General features: G+C 37.9%; 1 protein-coding gene across 1 annotated transcript in view; it reads right to left on the bottom strand.

Moving 5' to 3' along the window:
• mmp17a (matrix metallopeptidase 17a) overlaps positions 1-12,402 on the bottom strand; it is a 92,365-nt gene that overhangs the window by 39,096 nt on the left and 40,867 nt on the right. The gene's annotated exons all lie outside the window — the stretch shown is intronic.

The following is a 12,402-nucleotide window of genomic DNA, read 5'->3' as shown; positions in this document are numbered from 1 at the left end:
CAAGTCAGGTGTGAAATAATTAATTTAAATGTTATGTAATGTACATAAATTAACCTCTTAAAGGCTGAAATATTAAATAACTGCTGGAAAAATCATTTGGGGGGGGGGGTTGCAATTTCACTTGTAATTTCCCTGTATTTGGTGTAAACGACAGTAGACAACAGTGTGGGGAATCTCCACCCTGGCTCATTGTTTTATAATAAAACAAATATCATTAACAGTGGCTCAGGTCCAGCTGTTCGCTCGGTAAGCTCTGACAATGAGCCCGTCAGCACAATATTAGGATCCTGGATGTTTCCTATGTATGTGGAATGCAATCATTTTTAAAAATATAAATGCTTTTATGACAGGTCGAAACATCCACTGCAAGAGTCCTTTACCACGATTAATTTAGATATGCTCTGTCAATTTTATTTTGAAAACTTTCTGAAGGTTATTTTCATCTTGTGTATCATGAGTTTAAATTGCAGCTAAATCCATCCTCTTCCTTTTTCTCTCAGTGCGTCACTCTCAGGTATCCATTTCAGCTCAAACCCTCTACTTCCGTGAACTGATGGCTGGTCTGACAAATCTGTTTTTTAACGGTTTTAATGGCTAGATCACTACTCGTCAGGAAGGAGCAACAAGGAGTTATGGCAAGACAACCACTGTCAGTGGGAAAATCTTTTGGTCTTTTTTTCTATTAATAGAACTTCAACAAACTGTAGAGAATAGGTTGTAGAGGGCCCTCTGATGGACAAACCATGCAACATTAATACTCATAATAATGTTGAAGGGTGTTTCTGCTGTTTCTACAACCTCTTATTTCCACTAGTATTTCCACTTGGATTGGAGGGTTTTGACTTGACTTGGTTTTTAGAGTTTTCTATAATTATATATGGGGAAATTGTCTGAAGTTGTCCCCTCATTAGACTGCAATTCAATGATTGGTCAGGAAATGACGTTCGTCTTGAGAGCAACACCTTCACAGGAATCAAACCTGCCATTTTTGAAACCTGGCATTGAGGCAACGCTGTGGTCCAATGATGAGATGTAGATGTTTACCATTGGTTCAGCAGCAGGTATACCATCGCCATTATTGTGTTGTGTTTCTGTCATTGTTATATGACGAGCCCACCCACATTGAGGCGGGGTCGTCAAGTCGAGCTGAATAGGTGCTAGTGTAAAAAGCATATGATACTTTTTAAATGTACATTTATAGCTGTTATAAATGCCGACATCAATAGATCGTCACGTGGGTACTATCAGCCAATAATATCAGCCTACTGATAAGTCAGTTGGGCTTGGGTTTCAAAAAAAGCCTTTTTTTCTGTATTAGAGGAAACAAGCTGTTCATGTGTTTGCTTACAATATCTGAATGCTTGCCATGTTTAGACCCTACCCTACCCTTATGAGGACATTAAAATTTAAGGTTACGTATAAATGCTACCTTATATTTTAATGTCCTGGCAAATGTCAGGCAGATAGCCCTGTTTTCATTAACCAATAAAACTGAAGCAACTGTGTGTGATTTTGTTGCTTTTAATACCCGCGTTCACGGCAGGTGGCTGCAACTGGATATAAAAGGATATTGGAGGGCAGATCTGTTATTGAGACATAATGTTCACTTTTGCTGTGGTACAAAGGTTAGAAAGATGAGAGACAAAAATAAACATTTAAAAAAGAGCTGATTCAGAATACTGAATGGCATATGAGCTTTGGCCTGATACAGTTGACACATAATATGTGTGTGGCCTGGGTGAAAGGAATTGAGATTCTGGGGCAGGTATTGCTGAGCAGGAGGTTCTAGATAAGCACTTTAAAGTTCAAAAGCAACCCGGCCCACCTTTCAGTGACTGAAGAAAATGTCAGCGTACTCAATGTTCTGGCAGGATGCACAGAAAAAAATAATGATATAAGACTGTATTGACGTTACGTTTCAGTCAGTGTGAGTCTCACCAGCTAGAGCACAAGGTCAGGTATATAATAACACCTCTGCAGCTACTATAGATTCAGGAACTTGCTCAAGGTCCACCTTACTAATACTTAATCCTAGTAAATCTAGTAAAAGAATGACTTCACTGCATCACCCTACAGCTGCTACGTAGAAGCACTCACTGTAAATGCTTTGTGTGAGAAGAAAAAACATGGCGGCAGAAGTACTTGGCCTTGTATGCATTAGTGGACCTTTTGGCTATACTTTCTGAACATGAGTGGTCCGAGTCGCTGAAAGAGCATCGATCAAAAGTGTTAACTTTGCAGTTAAAGGCCAAGGCAATATGTGCAGCACATTTCACACTTAAGCAGTTCAGTGTGCATTAAGTAATCACAGAAATGCATTAGAGCGTTTATGGACCCACTGAAGAGGAAAATGAGCAGAAATCAAATCAAATAAAACAACAGCAGGAAAAAAAATGACAATTTGGGTGAGCATAATTAGATTTTTTATAATATTTACAAAAGACTCCTGAAATGCAGTTTTTGCCTTTCAGTTCATATATGGAATGTATTTAGAAGTATTACACATTGTGGCAGCCAAAAACGAACTAATGCTAATGTGAACGTACTTGCAATAAGTGTTAGGTAGGCAAATAAATGACACCAAAAGCCACATTTGATTACACTAGAACACGCTAGAAGAGAGAAGCCTTGCAGGGAAAGAAAATGTTATATATGATGAAAGGAATGAGGCCAGCCATATGAGTTTATTCGCTCTAAATCTGTGATTAACTGTAGCACGAGGGGCTCATGCAGATGGCGGAGACTCTGCTGTTCTTTAATCGTGCATTATTAAAAAATGCAGATATAAAGAAGCAACGGCACAAAACAATGTCTGCATCCCCATATTCTTGGTCTCAAATGAGAAACACACGCACAAAAAAGCATAAAACACATTCTGCCAAGCCTGCTGCCATTTTATTGGGCTCTTTGTCTCAACAATCTGGTTTTTGTAGTCTTACAGTTACTCCACTGCGGGTGGCATGAAAGTTTAGATTCTAGAAATTTCTTGTCTGTGTTATATGAGAAGAAACATACAGAAAAGTAAATGCCCGTGTATTGCTTATTGCATTTCCAGCAACAGTAACAGAAACATGTATTTTCAATTTGTGTCCATCTCAGTTCTAACCTTTAAGATCATTTAATCTAACAAGCCTTCCAATCCCTCAACTATTACCAATTCAGGAAGTTTTTAACCCTACATCAGACTAGCATGAGCATAAAGGTAAGTAATACTACTAATAGTACTGTGAATGGATTTTAGCTTTGGTGCCTCACAGAGAAAAACAACATGATTACAGCCCCTTCCATGACTCTGCAGCTTTGTAAGCAAACTCAGCTACATGCTAACACCACCTCGACAGAGCCAAGGGCTGGGGGCACCCTATGCCCCCCTTCTGAACATGCCCCTGGACTCTGTTTCATTCATATGAATTTTTAAAGGCTTGGTAACCTAATGGTGCATTATTTAGACTATATATCTATAATAGGCTTTAGCTGCAATTTATAAATCCTTTGTTAATTAAAAAAAAATCTACTGCCAACTACCTATTGAAATACATTTTTGTCCAACACTCCTGCCCACAAACATCCATTGCCAGTCTTGAATGGCATGTAGAAACCAGTGTGACCTTAACAACAAAGGCGAATAAGTGTGTGGAGGTTTTGAATGAAGAGGATGAAATTCTGAAAATGAAAGAGGAAGAAAAAACCCAAACTTGAATATCCTGGTATTATTTGGCAGGGAACCTGTTTATTACAAAGCGATACTTCATTTTTTTTGTCTGTGTTTTTGAGCAGAGAGCAATATCATTGTCCTATCCTGTCAAGAATCCCAAAATCCATCATCCATCTCACTGTCAGGGCTGCTTACCAACTGTTCACAAAGGTTACTCTGAATGCATGTATCCGCATATGAGACCAAAACTGTGAGAAGGTCAAATAAAGTTTGAACTTAACAAAGCAAAAACACTTAATAGAAAAGCACAGTAGGAAAAAATTGAAGACAAGACTGGAAAAAGAAATGTAAATGGTAAAATGGAGAAAGATAGCGACACAAAGGAGACCACTGATGAAAAGGACCTCTTAAGTCTTAAGTTCTGCTAATGCTCTAGGGAGCTTTCTGTTGTACAGCCTTGTAAACATCAAACCAAACCACTGACTATGATTTCACACACCACAAGAGAGACAGGGAGTGTGTAAATGTGAGTCATGCATGAGCCGCATGAATAAAATTGACCAAAAGCAAAGGCACTAAAACAGAGATGTGGACACACACACACACACACACACACACACACACACACACACACACACACACACATAAAGGGCATCCTGTGTTACCGATTAGCCTTATTCTATCTGACCGCCCTAAAAATGGATGTTCTTTCAGAACGAGGTAGGAGAGCAGGTCAGCATATGCGAGTTGCATCCAAAAAAGAAAAAGCTTTTAAAGTTTTTAGCCAGATTGGTTTTATAAGTTCCTGTGACCATTTGACTGCTTTTTCCACCATTAAAACATGTTTCCTATTCAACAATGAGAAGTCAAACTGAACACAATAGCTTTTGCTTATAAAAATGAACAAAGTGGGAACTTTAAAAGCCAACAGTGGCAATGAATTGGCATTAAAAAGGCACATCTACAGTTATATGGTTTTACAGTTAAAATATACCAGATCTTAGATAAAAATGGCCAAACGAGGAGCTTATTATGGAGACATATAGCCACTTTTTGTGGGATTTGTAGCTGCTTCCAAATGAGACCCTTTGATCTCCCAGTTGTTTTAATCTAGAAACGAAGCAGTACGGAGGAACTTCTGCAACAACACAGAAGACATAAAAGAATAAATACATAACTGCACACAGACTCAATCTTTTAAACACATCATCCAGTAAACACAACAAATATCTTTTTTTCCTTGTATCATCGTCAATCTTTTTCATAATACAATCTACCAATTCCTCTTGCACAGTAGGTCTTCCCAATTTTCCCATTTACATGAAAATGCTATGTTTTGTTATTTATGTGCCAGATCAGGAAGCCAGTGATGGCATACAGAATGCAAACTGTTAGTGAGAGCTACAGCAATATTTTTTATTATGCTTTTACCAAATCAGTTGTATAAATTCCTGTGACCCTTTCATTGCTTTTTCCATTGCTTTAAATCAGGTTTCTAATTCAACAGTGTGAACTGAAGCTGAACACAACTGCTTCTGCTTACAAAACTGAGCAAACAGACACTTTTAAAGACAACAATGGTAACGAATCGGCACAAAAAGGATTTAAGTTTTATGGTTTCAATAAATTACTGCACCTATTTCCCATTTTTTGTGCAAAATGTAAAGAAAAGAGGGGTGACTCATGCACACATGTTCATATAATTAAATCCCTGTTACGTATTAATTCATTACTGGTTTGTTGGTTTGATTATACACACTGAGTGAGTCATTTTCCTATGGTATAGTGATCTCGCCTTCTGCTCGTTAGTTTGTTTTTGTGTCTTTTATATTGTTGGAGGACTGTGCCATAGTACTCGAATATGCTAAGAGCTTCAGGACAGTCTATGCTTCTGGTTGCACCTTAGCCTTCAGTCTATTTAACGTTCACCTCCTTCCCTCACGCTCTCTCCCCGTCTCCCCTTCCAACACCGACTCAGCGTCGCTCCTGCATATCTTGACATGAGGTCAGCCAGTGAACATGATTTAAATCAGTTTCCTACAAAACAGAGGCACAGGGGATAGAAGAGCAACAGAGTGGAAAAAAAGGGGCACACTGATGAGAACACAGCAGCAAGTTAGCGAGAGCAGTTAACAGACAGTAACATGCAGCTGATCTTGTCAGCTTGTCCTTATCGCTCCCAGGTCAAAATGAGCAAAAGAAAGATTAGATGTTGGACCAAAGCAGCATGGGTGTGGGAGACAGACGAGTTAGAGGTGCGTGTAATGTTGCATGGTTTAAAGAAAACAAATGGCAGGACATAGTTCGTGTGCTCAGGGGAAGCATACATTCACGCTGATATTCACAATATGTGGAAATCGCTGCGTTTAGAATACTTTATGTTAGGAGCACTCAAGGGCTGTTGCTTAAAAAAAATAAAATGTGATTTACTTGCAGGAAAGGGCAGCGCACATTGAGTAACTTGGAAAATCCCTCTGGATTCGTTTTGCAATGTGTTTCAAATGTGTGGCTTCCTGACATATAGCCATTTTTTGTGGGATTTGTATCTGCCTCCTAATGAGAGTCTTTGATCCCCCAGAGTTGTTTTAATCTAGAAATGAAGCAGTACGGAGGAACTTCTGCAACAACACAGTAGAGATGAAAGAATAAATGCATAACAGAACACAGACTCAATCTATTAAACAGAAAAGCTTGCAAACAGAAACAGATAGGTAAGCGCATCACCTTGTGTCATCGTCAATCCTTTTCATAATGCAATTTACCAATTCCGCTTGCACAGTAGACGTTCCCAATTTTCCCATTTACACGAAATGAAAACACTATGTTTTGTTATTTATGTGCCAGATCAAGAAGCCAGCGATGATACACAGAATTCAAACTGATTAGTGAGAGCAGCAAAGAAAGGGAAAAAACTAACTTCTGTAAAAAAAAAAAATACAATGCGTTCACTGATAATGATAGTGATTAGGTAACATAATTATATTTCTCATTTGTAAACAAACCGTTCACTGTTTCACTAAGACGGTGCACTTTTAATCATGTGCTGCTTTTCACAGGGTGGCAGCAGACTGCGGGGCCTGAGTCTGTAGGTTTAGTACAGTACATTACACTTCGGTGAGTGTGCAGGAGGCATGCTGTGAAAATGGCAAAAGCCCTAACAGGTAACGTCACGGCCATCCTGCATGGAGTTTCTCATTTATCCCACTCCGGGATGTGGCTGACTGCATTTTTAATATCATTGCTGTTGTACTTTGGGATAATGCTTCTTCCAATCTTCCATGAAAACAAGGCACATATAACAAAAGCAAAACAAGCCTTGATTTATCAAACTGTGGAGGAACTGTGATTTTGAGATGCTTCTTCTTCTTTCTTTTTTTTTTGAATGTGTCACAAATACAATTTTTATCTGTAGTAATCAACAGTGAACATTCAAGGATTTTATAACTGCAAAGTTGTCTGACAAAATCACCACACACAAAAGTTAAAGCTGAGGGCTGTGCTGTGATTTCAGCTGTAACTTCATCAGTGAGAGATACAGTGTTAGACAGTGGAACAAAAACACAGAGACAGAGAGAGAGGTAGGTGTGCCCGGGGGTTGGAGAGCAAGATTCTAGTTCACTCAATCAACTAACAACAGAGCTGCGTTCATTCAGTGGGGTGAACTGAAGGGTGATGATCAATGTGGGATAGGCAGGCAGGCAGCCAAGCTGAGACTGTATATTTTTCCACAATTAACAAATATTCACATCCCCAAAATGAAAACCAATATCTAACCAGTGAAGTAATCTGAGTATTACAAAATTACAGCCTCAGTGTGATGCATTTAGGTTCATAATTTTGCCTCTAGACTCCCACAGTTAAAGGTAAATCAATAATAATAATACCAAAGTACTGTTAGGACTGTTTGTAACTGTTTAGGACTTAGAGCCACTTTCATTCATGGTTTTTCATTTCCAGAGGCTTAAAAATAACTTGACTAACAAACATAACTTTAAACATTAGGACTGTTTTAAAGCAGTATTAACTTTGACAGCAATTTTTTTTTATTTTAGTGTTTTGGCTAAAATTTCATGTAGTTTTAATTATTACTTAGACGTTTAAATTATTTTTGTTTTAGTTGACCACATAAGATTATAGTAGACTGAACCTAAAGTTGATGTTTTGTCACGTTTTCATGAGAAACAGGAAAGTCGCACCGTTTTTCTGTGGCCAGATCTAATGTGTGCCTCTAACCTTACTGCACAAGGATATTACATCATATTGGATCACTTCCAAACTTGTCCCGCCTTTCTAAACAACTTAATTACTTTGGATTGGCTCGCGTAGCTGCAAAATATTTTATTTAGTGTCAATATATTTCATCACAGTTTTTGTCCTCGTGCAGGAGTTTTTATTTATTTATTATCTTTTGTTATCTTATTATTTTTTTCAGAAATAAAATGGTTGTTGATGAAAACTATGACACAAATTTTAGGTCAATAAAATTAACTCGGCTTTTAATGCTCGGATGATTCTTTGCAGTCAAACCCATGAACCCATGGGCATCAGTCACCTTCAGCTGCTGCTTGTTTGCGGGTCTCTTGGCTCCAGCTTTGAATTTAGTAACTGAAAAGCATGCTCTGTTGGGTTGAAATCAAGTGACTGATTTTCAAAGAGCACCTCATTTCTTTGCCCCGATAGCGCTGGCCTCTTATAGACATTCTTTGGCAACGTCTAATCTGGCCTTCTTGCTCTTGAGGGTAACCTGTCATTTGCACCATGTTGTTAAACCTCTATATTACCATTCACAGCGTCCCTTTTATTGTGCTCTTTGGTAAGCCTACCTCCTGAAGTTTTTTTGTTGACTAAGTAAGATGTTGTGAATAGTTTTTCTGTGGCCTTTCACGCCTTTTAGTATTGCTGAGCTGGTCAGTGTCATTCCTTCTTTTTAAGATTTGTTCACCCCTAACATTTTGGCTGTCTCTCTGACAGGTTTGGTTTTTCAGATTAAAAGCCTCCTTCACTAGCATCTGCACAATTCTCATGTTGAGAATTCATGTGAAAAGATACCAAATGCCATTTCAACACTTGAAATAAACATATCTTACATCAGCTTAATTTCTCATGGAATAACAAGAGAAAACAAACAGTGATACTGTGTGTAAGAGGAGCTGCAATTCCCAAATACTTAGTCCAATACCTTTGTCCAACACTTTGAAAGAAAAGAAAAGACATGTATCATTATGTAAAAACCTATGGACTTGACTGTAAATCTGATAGTCACTTTTTACAGTGTAAATAGTTACAAACTTTATTAAAACTAATTACAAACTTACACGTTCATGAGTAAAGCCACGCTTCTAACTCATGTCAAAACCTCCAAGAGATTGCAGTAAAGTCCATTTCAGTGTTCTGTTTTTACACCCAGCAAAAGACTGAAAACAAAAAGAAATGTGTGTATGTGAGCAATGAAATGCTATAATCCTTTTTCCTTTTCGAATTTAGGACTCAGAGTACCTTGGATTGCAAGATTAAAGTCTGGTTGCAAGATAAAAATGAAAGGTCACAAGATGATTATCACCACAGAGTACGAAATAAAAAAAGGAATTCTCTGGTCATTGTGAAATACTGGATTGTTTGACCTTTGCTGGCTTCAAAAAGTATTCAAATAGCACAATGTGAGATGGGAACAATACTACATATTGCACAAGCTGTCACAGGGCGCTGTGAGGAGATGTTCGTTTGCTTTATAGTGGAAGGTCTAAAACTGTTAATAACCGTTGCATTACACATAATGCCACTTCTCACCCATTTAAACATCCTACAAAATGTAAAGCAGCAAGTAAGTCACTGGAGTGTATAACACCACTCTGCAGTATTTGACATGGCTCCAAAGCACTCCACTGTAGTTTTACTGAATCCACACTTGTTTATATTATACAGCGATGCCATTTTTGTGCCGCTGTAATTGAATCATTTAGGCATTCACACATTTCTGTGCTTCTCAGGCTCTCTTAGAGACAAATTATCATTAAGTACTAAAGTAAATATTAAATCCTCTGAGCTTATGTTTGTTCTCTTTCACACCTCCTTATCTTTGCAATAAAATTGGTTTGCTCTGTTCTGAACCCTGGTTACTGTAATCAGGAGTAAAAAGGAAACACAATGTAAATGTAAAAGTCATTTCTCGTTCAGTATCATGCGTCCCTCTCTTGCTTTGCTCTATTTTTCTACTTCTGTATCTTTTTTTTCTAATTTTCACTTTTATTCTTTGCCTGTTTGGGCAATGCTTCGTGTAGAGTGGCATGTTCTGAGGAAAATAAGAAGGATGTTCCCCACAGACACAAAAATCTAGAAAGTGGACACTGAGACAAAAAGACAGAGGCATTCTGTATTTATCTCAGATAAATTCCCCCATCCTCCTGTAACAGATTAAAATCATTCCAACATCATATAATACGTCCTGTCAGATGGGAAGAATCCACTTCTTGATTCCACTAAAGGTCAATATCCATCCCCTTAGCCTCTATATAAAGCTCATGCTGCTTCATCCTTCTGCTTCTGAGCTGCTCCATCTGACAAAACCTCCCTGTTTTCCCCTGATGAACAGCTTATTGACAAGAAATGAGTCATCGGGAGACGCTTAACCCCAGAACCTCACTGTCTCTCAACGTTCAGTGAAGTAGCAGGGGCCACTTTAGAGTTTACATTTTTCTTTAATGCCTCAGGGACACAGGAAGACCTTTATTTTCCTCTCCGTTAAAAGGTTCAGGAAATGCTTAACTATAAAGTTTTAGTAGAAAACTGCAGTCTTCTTACGTTTAGATAGCTTTACTAAACTAAGGTAGTTCAGAGATCCATCTGGAGACTAAAGAGTCCTTAGTTCCCAGCAAATTATCACACTACTCAATCCTTTCAGCATCTAGTATGTTACCTACTGCTGCCACATTATCCTTCTTTTGTAAATCCTTTTGTGATTTTATACAGTATTAGGTCATTTCTGACCACCACACCACCAATAGATAGACTGTACATAAAAGATGGTTGGAGCCCAATATTACCTTTTTTCCTGTTTCTTTTATTTTTTAGCAGGGAGTACTTTTAATTAAGCTTCAAGGTCAGCATTTTGACTGTATAAAGTCATGGTGTTTTGAAACATTGATGTACCGCTAGGTTGATCTAATTAGGAGACCAAGGATACGGCACCCTAATTTACAAAATAAAGATCAAAGGTGTAAAAAAACAAAACAACCAAACAGACAAACAAAGAAGAAAATAAAAAATAAATACATAAAAAACAACCCCAAAATGTGCTGTTAATTTTCTGCTAGTACATTATTTTTAATGTAAATTTATAGGCATTTATACATAAATGGTAAATTATAAAATGTAATACATGGTAAAAAAAAAACCCCAAACCAAAACAGACAAAAAAACTCCAGCACCTCCTTACCCTGAGTTGGATAAGCAAAAGAAAATCGATAGATCAATGTTGAAATTCAAAATTTCATATAGCAATTTGATAACGGTGACAGTTCAAAGCTCAAAAACACAAAAAATATGTGGATTACCAAACAAATAAGCACAGTTCTGCATATAAAAGGCAGTCGTCAAACATATCTCTTATTACACTAAAAGTCTATAAAGAAAATCCTGCCCCTTTTGTGGCACAACAATCGAAAGCTTTAAGCCAAGCACATTTCTCTAAACCATTTCTTTCAACGACACCCGGGCAGTGTATGCCATAGCAACAGTGATGCTATCACTCTCCAAAGCAGTTGAGGCAGCTTTTCGTTTTATATCTCAGGCTTATACTGAAATCATTTACTTAAAGCATTACATTTGGATGATATAACTGCCAGGCAATGACAGCATGTGTGTTGGACTAAGGAGCTCATAAAATCCACAACTAGTGGCAGACACTTTGAGCAAACAGTATTTCCTGTAGAAATGAAATATTTAGTCCTTGTGCAAACAGAGGAGGTGAAAGCAGGATATAATAAATAGAAGCAGAAAGATATTGCAGGTGAGGTAGAAGGATAGTTGCACAGCCTTAGAAACACATTTGATAGCAAACAAAAACATTGCTGCTAGATTGCCTGGTAGCAAAAAGTGAGAATTAACTCGAACCTTGACATCATCCATTTCCTGTGATGCAGTTTGCTCATCTGTTTTCTCAATTCTCACAAACAGGACTTCCTTGGAGAGCCAGATTTTTTTGGCAGAGACGAGGAACTAGACCAGCGCTGAAGAGCCAGACCGCATCACTTTAAACCCGAAGGGGCTCCGTCTGTTGATGACTGGCTCGACCTTCTTACAAGCCAAAGTTGATGAACTCTGTGTGGTGTAAATATAAACTCTTGTTCACTGGTCCTCACTCACTGTAAGTAGAAAGTCGCTCATATTCCCATAAACGGTCATATTATCACTGTCAGGTTTAAAAAAATTGGCTCAATGAAGAAATGTTTTGGAAAGAATTTAATTTTTAAGCAAAAGTTAAGCAACTTCAATTAGTAGCAAAATGAGGCATTTAACATGATTTATTATCTTCAGGAGATTTCTTCACTTTCCAAGTGAAGATTAATATGTACATGCTTTATTTTGAAAGGACTGGAGCTGAAGAAGACACATTGCCTCAACCCACACATGTTAGACACAACAGAGGCCGAGGATGAAGGAATAATTACTAACAAGGTCAAGCATGTTTTAGAACACTGACGAACCAAAGCACCACATAGCAACCTGCCCGTGGAAACAAAACAGGGTAT

The sequence above is a fragment of the Oreochromis aureus genome, linkage group 7, assembly GCF_013358895.1.
Source record: "Oreochromis aureus strain Israel breed Guangdong linkage group 7, ZZ_aureus, whole genome shotgun sequence".
In the NCBI taxonomy this organism is placed as follows: domain Eukaryota; kingdom Metazoa; phylum Chordata; class Actinopteri; order Cichliformes; family Cichlidae; genus Oreochromis; species Oreochromis aureus.
Note: the sequence above shows the minus strand (reverse complement) of the source record. Positions and strands in the feature narration are given on the sequence as shown.